This window comes from Mauremys mutica, chromosome 22 (genome assembly GCF_020497125.1).
Source record: "Mauremys mutica isolate MM-2020 ecotype Southern chromosome 22, ASM2049712v1, whole genome shotgun sequence".
NCBI lineage: Eukaryota > Metazoa > Chordata > Testudines > Geoemydidae > Mauremys > Mauremys mutica.
The window spans coordinates 20,145,095-20,154,011 of NC_059093.1; the positions used below are offsets into that span (position 1 = coordinate 20,145,095).

The 8,917-nt window shown below is 50.7% G+C and overlaps 1 non-coding gene across 1 annotated transcript; it reads right to left on the reverse strand.

Annotated features, from left to right (window-relative positions):
• Positions 1 to 2,285: 2,285 nt before the first annotated feature.
• Positions 2,286 to 2,471, reverse strand: LOC123354995. Its single transcript, XR_006574998.1, has one exon. It is a non-coding gene; the product is annotated as a U2 spliceosomal RNA (small nuclear RNA).
• Between the last annotated feature and the right edge of the window lie 6,446 nt (positions 2,472 to 8,917).

The following is an 8,917-nucleotide window of genomic DNA, read 5'->3' on the forward strand; positions in this document are numbered from 1 at the left end:
ACCAGACCAGGCGGCCATGGAGAGCTCCAGCCCCTGTTCTCCCCTCCCAGCTTCTAGCAATCAGAGGCCAGGGACATGCTTCCATGCTGATGACAGGTACTGCTCCATAACGATCCAAAGTACAGGGGCGGCTCCAGACCCCAGCATGCCAAGCGCGTGCTTGGGGCGGCATGCTGTGGGGGGCACTCTGCTGGTCCCGGGAGGGTGGCAGGCGGCTCCAGTGGACCTCCCGCAGGCGTGCCTGCGGAGGGTCCGCTGGTCCCGCGGCTGGGGTGGAGCATCTGCAGGCACGTCTGCGGGAGGTCCACCGGAGCCACGGGACAGGCGACCGGCAGAGCGTCCCCCGCGGCGTGCCACCGTGCTTGGGGCGGCAAAATGGCTAGAGCCGCCCCTGCCAAAGTACATTCATATTCCTCATCTGAGTCAGATGCCACCAACCAAAGATTGATTTTCCTGTCTAGTGGTTCAGGTTCTGTAGTGTCTGCATCAGAGTGTTGCTCTTTGAGGACTTCTGCAACATGTTTCACACCTCGTCCCTCTTGGATTTTGGAAGACTCTTCAGATTCTTAAACCTTGGGTCGAGTGCTGTAGCTGTCTCTAGAAATCTCATGTTATACTTTCTTTGTGTTTTGTCAAATTTGCATTGAAAGTGTTCTTAAAGTGAACAACATGTGTCATCACCCAAGACTGCCATAAAACAAAATATACGGCAGAATGCGGGTAAAACCATGGAGCAGGAGACATCCAGTTCTTCATCAAGGTCTTCAGTCACAACGCATTATTTTTTTTAACGAGCGTTATCAGCATGGAAGCATGTCCTCTAGAATGGTGGTTGAAGTATGAAGGCATATGGATGTTAGCATATCTGGTATGTTAATACCTTGCAACGCTGGCTACAAAAGTGCCATGAGAGAGCCTGTTCTCACTTTTAGGTGACGTATATAAGACACGGGCAGCATTATCTCTAGTAAATGTAAACAAACTTGTTTGTCTTAGCGATTGGCTGAACAAGAAGTGTAGGACTGACTGGACTCTAAAGTTTTACATTGTTTTCTTTTTGAGTGCACTTATGCAACAACAAAAAATCTACATATGCAAGTTGCACTTTAATGATAAAGAGATTGCACTACAGTACTTTATATTTTACAGTGTAAATATTTGTAATAAAACTATATATAGTGAGCACTGTACACTTCATATTCTGTGTTGTAATTGAAATCAATATATTTGAAAATGTAGAAAAACAAAAAAAAATTTCAATTGGTATTCTATTGTTTAACGGTGCGATTAAAACTGAGATTAATCATGATTTTTTTTAAAGTTAATTGCGTAAGATAACTGTGATTAATTGCCAGCCCTAGATTTGAATGTTTCTGTCACATGCAGGACAAGCTAGAATATCTGTGTGCAGGGAAAGAGCCTGGGGGGAATTGTGCTGTGAAATTATTTCCTGTTCTGACATGTCCCCAATTGCCTTTTTTGCCCTAACAGACTGCAGCGCCACATCCATGTTTTGCTCCAGCTCATTCCGTCCTTCCAGGGGCCGGGGAAGGGAAATGGCTGCAGTGGAGCCAGTTGAGGTAGGGATTAGCAGGGAGTTGCTGGCGGGTTCCCTTGGCGGGGAGAAAGGGTAGTAAATACATAGGGGGTGGGAACTTCCAGGAAGGTTGGTCTGGGTGGGAGAGGGCAAGAAATCCCCAGGGTGGGGGACAGGGAGTGACAAACCTGCTGGGATTTGTTTACTGTGAGGCTCCAGCATTTCTCAAATGTGGCCACCAGGGGCTTTTATTGTAGCCACAGCCTCCTGGACTGTAATTGAGGGAGTGCGGTGGGGCTCAGGGATGGTGGGCAGCAGCCTCAGTCAAGATACATGGAACGTAGGCTGGGTGGGGAGAAGTCTATGTAACTCATCCAGTTATTGATATACATGTGACCTCGAATATTACCAATCTGTGTTCCCCCCCCCCCCCCCCCACACAAAACCCCCCAACCAACCATCTCCCAAACAGACCCTCAGTCTGGAAAGCATTCGTCTCTCATGTTGTTGAAAAGACTCAAAGCAAACAGAAGAATCTCAGCTTTTAAAACAATCCTCTAGCAAGGCTAAGAAACTCACATCTGTAGACTCAGAAAACACTCCCAAGAAATTTTGACAATATGTTGTCATGAAGAAACCAGAGTGCTAAAGAGGCCTGATTTTTTAACTACTTTAAAAAAATCTTCTCAAATCAGCATCTTTAGAATGAAACTTTTTCTGCTTTTCTAACCAGACAATTCTCCCCAAAAGGAGAGGCACTGGTCCTGGAGACACTGCAATACCAGGTCAATGCATAGGGTGGACAGAGCAAGCTCCTATTACATCCCCTTGTTTCAAAAATCAATTTAACATACAGTCCTCAAATAAAGGACCTATCCGATATTTAAACTGATAAGAACAGATTTAAAGTTTATTAGAGAATATTTAAAAATAAACGATACAAAGTGTTTGAGGTGTCAGTTATTGTGTCATTGGGGGTAACATACAGGTTGTAGGGGGATGTTAGCGTTCTGGTATTGGACGGCATATACATATACACAGTCTGTCATGTCCCCAATGCGGGGTATACGGTGGGTGAGTTCAAGGTACAGCCAGCAAGCAGTGAGGGTACATCACTCATACAAACAGGTTACGGATAGTCGTGGGCATGAATAAATGAGCGGACTGGGTAATGATGATAGGATGACCCTCACAGGGCAGAGTTCAGTTTGGTTGGTTCAGGGGATAAAGTCCAACAGGGGAAGTCTACAGGTCACTTCAGCCCTATGGGTGCGCGAAGTCACGCCGGCTCACTCTTGGTATTGACGGTGGCCAGTGACGTGCTCTGTGTAAATGTCTCTGGACCACCGAATAGCGTCCGAGACCATTAGGCATCTCATGAGCCGCGCATAGCGACGGCCCACCCCACAGGTCCGCAGCACGCCTTCATTAAGGGGGTCCCAGGCGCCCAAGGCCCCAACGATCAGAGCGTCGGTGTGGACCTCATAGCCCTTTGCTCGCAGGGTGTCAGCCAGGGGAGCGTACTTTTCGAGTTTGCGGGCTCGGGCTTGGCGGAAGGCCGTGGTCCTATTCTCAAACGGGATTGTGACGTCGACGAGGATGATCTTTTTCCGGTCCTCATCCGTGACGACGATGTCCGGGCACAGCAGGCTGTCGGTGCCGGGGATGGCGCGATTGAGAGCGATCTCTCCCAGGTGCGGGGCGATGGCCTTCACCAGGCGGTCCTGGACGGCATTGTGGGGCCTGCAGCTGCACAGGACGTGGGGCAAGGTCTCCATGGCGTACCCACACTTCCGGCAGCGTTTGTCCGGGTTCCCGTGGCGGACGGCTCCGTAGAGAGGGACACAGTTCAGCCGGGTGTGGTGTATGAACCGCCAGTTGGCGAATTGGGTGAAGCTGCCTGCGGGGAGGAAGTGGTTGCTGGAGTCCCACTTGCCGGTCACCTCAAAGGCCTTGCCCTGGTCAGGTTTTTTCCTCAGGGTGTCCACGTAGAGCGCGTGGACGGCGGCCTTCAGGCTCCGGGGTTGACGAAGGTGTTGCCCTCTGTCTCGATCCGCGGTACCAGGACTCCCAGCTCCCGCCGATCTTCACTCCATACCCAGCGGCAGCCCAGTCGCTTTCCCAGCCGGCGCGTGGCGTTGTGGGCGCGGGACCACAGCGAGGCGATGTCACCCCTGTCCCGGGCGAATTCACCATCCAGGGAGCCGCTCAGGAAAGTGGCCACATCTTGGTCGGAGGGGGGTCTGCCGATTCGCTTCTTGACGACGGCGTGCAGGGCGGCCGTCACGATGTTCTTAACCACGGCATCCGGGCACGTCAGGGAGGCGAAAGGCGTGCGTGACGACCGCGATGTCGCAGAGGTCTCCCATGCGGGGGACGTTGGCGCCCCCGTGCCGGTGGGCGATATATATGAGCTCGTTGCTGGCTCTCTGGGGTAGGGACAGCCACTTCTTCACCAGCTGTCAGATGGTGTTGTCTGCCTTGTTGAGGGGCACCTTTGCCACGGCGGATCCTCTCAGCGATGCGGGGGATCAGGAAGGTGTTGAGGGCATTGATTTTCTGCCACGGTGCCAGCAGGGATGCATCAATCTTGGCAGTGTCCTGCAGGATCTCCCGGATGGTATCCTCGGGGGTCTGCCAGACGCGGAAGCCTGTCGGCGTGCCGAGGTGCTGGTAAGCCTGCCCCTCCGCCAGGGGGATGACGGACTCACCCTGGATAAGGAACTCCGTCGTCTGCACCGAGTCTCTCTTGTTCCCATCAACGTGGAGGGACGCACACTTCTTGGCATTGAAGCGGAGTCCCGTCCAGTCCGCGGCTCTCCCGATGGTGTCGAGCATGCCCTGGAGCCTCCCGGGGTCGTCCGCGGTCAGGACCAGGTCATCCGCGTAGGCCAGGATGCTCACCCTCTCGCCGTGCAGGTCGAGGCTGTTGGCACCGTCGGATATCGCCCGCAGGAGCGGCTCCATGGCAAGGTTGAAAATGATGGGGCTGAGGGGGCAGCCCTGCTTCATGCCACTGAGGATAGGAATCTCGGCAGTCTCTCCTTCCACTGAGCGGATGGTGGTGCTGCAGCCCTTGTAGAGTTCCCAGATCAGGTGGAGGAAGGTCTCCGGCATCCCAAACTCTCGGAGTGTGTTGAAGATGTGGTGGTGGGGGATGGACCCAAGGCGTTGGCCAGGTCGAGCCACGCTACCGCGCACTGCTTCCGCTCCCTCCTGGTCGTCTGGAGGACAGTCTGGAGCAGGAAGTTGTGCTCGTAGCACCCCTCCGACGGCATGAAGCCCTTCTGGGCCGGGCTGATGGCTCCCCCGGTCGTCGCCCACTCCGTGATCCTGGCTGCCAAGCAGCTGGTGTATAGTTTGTACATCGTGGAGCAGAGGGAGATGGGTCTCCAGTTGCTGGGATCGTCTCGCTCGCCCTTCTTGTGGATCAGGACCGTCATGGCCTTCTTCCAGGAGGTGAGAGACCGGCCGAAGCGCCTGCACAAGTTGAAGATGTTGGAGAGCATGAGGCAGCCGGGGTCCCGTTTCTTGAGGAGGCTGTAGGGGATGCCGTCTTTTCCGGGGGCGGTGTTCTTGGTTCTCGAGAGTCTGGCCGTCACCTCTTTAGGCGTGAAGTCGGCCTCTAGGTTGCCTGCATCGGTAACGCGGGGCAGCGGACGGAGACACTCCGGGCGCTGCGCATCGTTCCTGGGCACGTCGCCGAACACTCCAAGGAAGTAGGTGTAGAGGCGCTCGGGCGGGATCGTGCAGTAGGACGGGGGACCGTTGAGGACCTCTCTTACGGCCTTGAGGCGGTTCGTTCTGTACAGCTTCTGGATCCTTGAAGCTGCTGCTGGGTCGTAGCGGTGGTTGGCATTCCTTCTTCCGGTTCCTCTGGTGGAGGTGTCGCGATTCGGGGTGGGTCGTCTGAAGGCAGGCCGGGTGGTCTCCTGGTTAGGCGTCCTCTTGGAGGCATTTTCTGCTGACAGCTCTTGGGTGAGCCTGTCGATGAGCAGGTCAAATTCCTCAAAGGAGACTGCTGCTTGGAGCTTCTCGATCCAGGCGGCCTGCCAGGGCAAGGTTGGCCTGGTCGTCGACCGCCGGTCCTCGTGGTCCTCGGTCTGCATGGGTGGTGCGTTTGCAGTTTGGTCGACGGGTAGCCTCGTTTGCGGCTCGGGGGACCTCTCGGTTGGCCCCCCGAGGCATAGACGCCGGTGGGGTAGCAGCATTGCTGGTTGATGGTGTGACTTGGTTCGGATCGGTGGGTGTAGGGGCGGTGCCCGGACTTCCGCGTGTGGCCGTCGTCCGAGGGGTTGCTGTGGGAGCGTGGGAGCATCTGATGGTCGGGATTGGCCTGGCGTCTTTTTGGGCCGTGCCAGTCTGTCTGATGATGGGGGTCTGGTGCTGTGGTCTGGTCATAGCGGTGGGGCCTCCAGCGGTAGCAGTGTGCGGGGCGGTCTGAGGGGTGGTGCCCGCTCCTCCGGTGGGTGAGGTTTGCAGGGCAGGCTGAGGAGTTGCGTTGGTGACCCTTGTGGCTGGAGCTCGCAGGGTGGGCCAAGTGACAGCGTTGGTGCCTCCCGAGGCAGGGTCTCGGGCAGCCACGCGTGGCGGATGTTGTACTCAAAGTACTATACAGGATCTTTTCAGGGGGATTAAGGCAAAACAGCACGTGTATTAGTAATACAGGTATTAATTAATACTCTATGATATGCATATGAGATATATCTCACAGTCATGCATTCACACACACAGACACAAACACACTCCGTCTTGCTGTTGTTACCATCTAGTTGCTCCCTTTAACTGCACTGGCCAGGTGAGTTAGATGGGGGAGGGGTGGAGCCGGGCTCCTGCCGATCCGGATCGATGCTCCGATGGTGACAAGATGAGACCCGGGGTCCTTCTGCAAGACACCTCACATTTATAGCAGCTTCCCTCTTATGCAAATCTAGACCAGATTCAAAATCTGGGTCTGTGTCCATTGGTCTGTGTCCGTTGGTCTTTGTGCTGCTTTTCTCTGGGTGTTGTCCCAATGCTGCTCAAAGAGGGTGTTTTCTAAAGAAGGTGCTTGCTTCTAATTCCTGAGGCCATCAATATGTCTGCTCTTCTTTGTTGGGCCCACTTGACAAGTTGTATTGTCCTTTGCTCTGGCTCCCATTCCCTCTGCAACTGTTGTAGCTGTCTAGAGGTGGGTGTCTTCCAAGCCTCACTCATTCACACCTCATTCAGTCAATAGGGCAATTGATTACAGAGTGGGGGGGGGGGGGGAGATCTTATTCTACTTCTAGCAAAAAGGCACGTTTCTTTTACTTTAACTATACTATCCTTAGGGGCTATAACATTTGATACAAAGTTTTTTACCAATTTTCTATATAGGGATCTAATACAAAGTTGTATGAAAATAGAGAGGCACAATGCCAAGTCATATGAAATACAAAATAACATCATGCAAGATGCAATGTCATAAATATTTATAGAGATAGTTAATACAGAGATTTCTCTACATTGTCCCCCTTTTGACCTCTCAAGAACAATTCTTGAGTGGTCACCATTTAAAATCTCTGTTTTAAAGGTATGTATTGGGTCATGATTTCAGAATGTGGTTTTAATTTGGAATACATCTGTTTTATCCAGCGGCACATGCAGAGCATTAGAACTAACATAACAGTTAGGATTACTAATAGAACAATGATGGGATGGAAAATTATATTTAGGACTGCTGACCAGGTGGGTGACCAACCTTTAAACACATTGTACCAGTGGTGGATACTTAATTGTTTTGCCAGTTCAGCCACCCTGAGTATTTCTCCTCCCTCATGGAGGATAGCCAAACTTCTGGTTTGGATTTTCTCTCGAGTGGATTTTGTTAGTTCACTAATTTGTTTGTTATGGTAGGGCACAGGTGATCTGTTGTAAACAAACTGAACAATTATAACCAGGTGAATATAACTAAAACCATTACAATTGAGTAAACACCAGATATAACCTAAACACAAATCCAAACAATTATAGTTATAATAATTGGGAATACAATAAAACTATAACCATTACAATAATTGGGTACATTGACACATAAGATGAGGCCCAAGTTTGATGCTGCAATAGCCAAACAATAAAAGTTACTGAGGTCAGGACCTCCTTAAGACTTAAGAGGTTTTTGGGGACCTGAAAGATGGGGCCCTGCAATTATGGGCCAAGGTTTTACAGGTTATGGGGGCCCAAGAACTACCCTTCAGGGCTTGGGGAAGTAGAACCAGAGTGCATAGAGGAAAGTGTGGAATTAACAATACAAATCTATTAATAACAAAAATTAACAACAAAATGACTGTTAGAGAACCTAACAAAAAATAAACCTGATGCACTGGGGACCAAAGTGTTTTGGACACAACTGGTGATTGATAAGTTGGATGGACATGGGGGAAGTAGAGAGAGAAAAAGACATTTGCTCTGTCTAGTGTAGTATTTTTTTTTAACCCAATGCTAGCACAGGACACCACTAGAGACAGACACAGAACATGCAACAGAGAACATGCAACACAGAACACTGAACACAGACTTTGTCGTGACACTATAACCATGGTATTTTATAACTTTTCAGCTGGTACCAGCTCTTCTGATGTTCTGGTTGTAGAGCCTGAAAGACAGAAGCTTAGAAATAAATTAGCACAGTGCTTCCACATGGCAGACCCTGCTTAGTGTCTGCCACAGTGTGTTTGGTACTTGGGGCTGCACAAATGCTAATTAAGTGGTGCAAAAAAAATCATTTTAAAATTCCCAGCCACTTTGCCATGGCATTCTGGCCCTGGGAGGAGGAATCTACCCAAATATTCCCCTTCCCACTCTCCAGAGGGGTCCCAAAAACCTGCCCCTTCTGGGGTCTCAAATGCTTTTAATTCTGATGTTACTGCTGCTGTAAGATGTGAGAGTGCTGTTTTAACTCTGTGTACCCAACCTTAAGAGCACTTAACTGGGTTTGGGTACTACATACATTTTTATTTCTCTGCTTTTGCAGCAGAGGCTTGTAAATCTTGATGCAGTTTTTTTGTTTTTACATTTTCCCAACAGTTGTGAACAACAACCAACCACAAAAAAAAAAAAAAAAAAAAAAAAACCACAAACATAAATATTAAGCACTATAACCCCTAATTCCTAAAAGAGCAGCTTACAATGGTTGTTTCACATTTTTTCCCATGTTTCCCGGGGGTCCCAAGCCTCTCTTTCCCAATGTGCCATTACTTTCCAATTTTCTACCCCTTTTTTCAATTGGGATAGTTTTTCTTTTAGAGATATTTTCTCCTCTTTACAGGCTGCTAGGCAGAGGTAGCTGTCATTACAAGCCTCCCACAGCAGCCAGATCCCTGCAGCATCTTTGTCTGCTGCATTTGGGGGTTTACATAT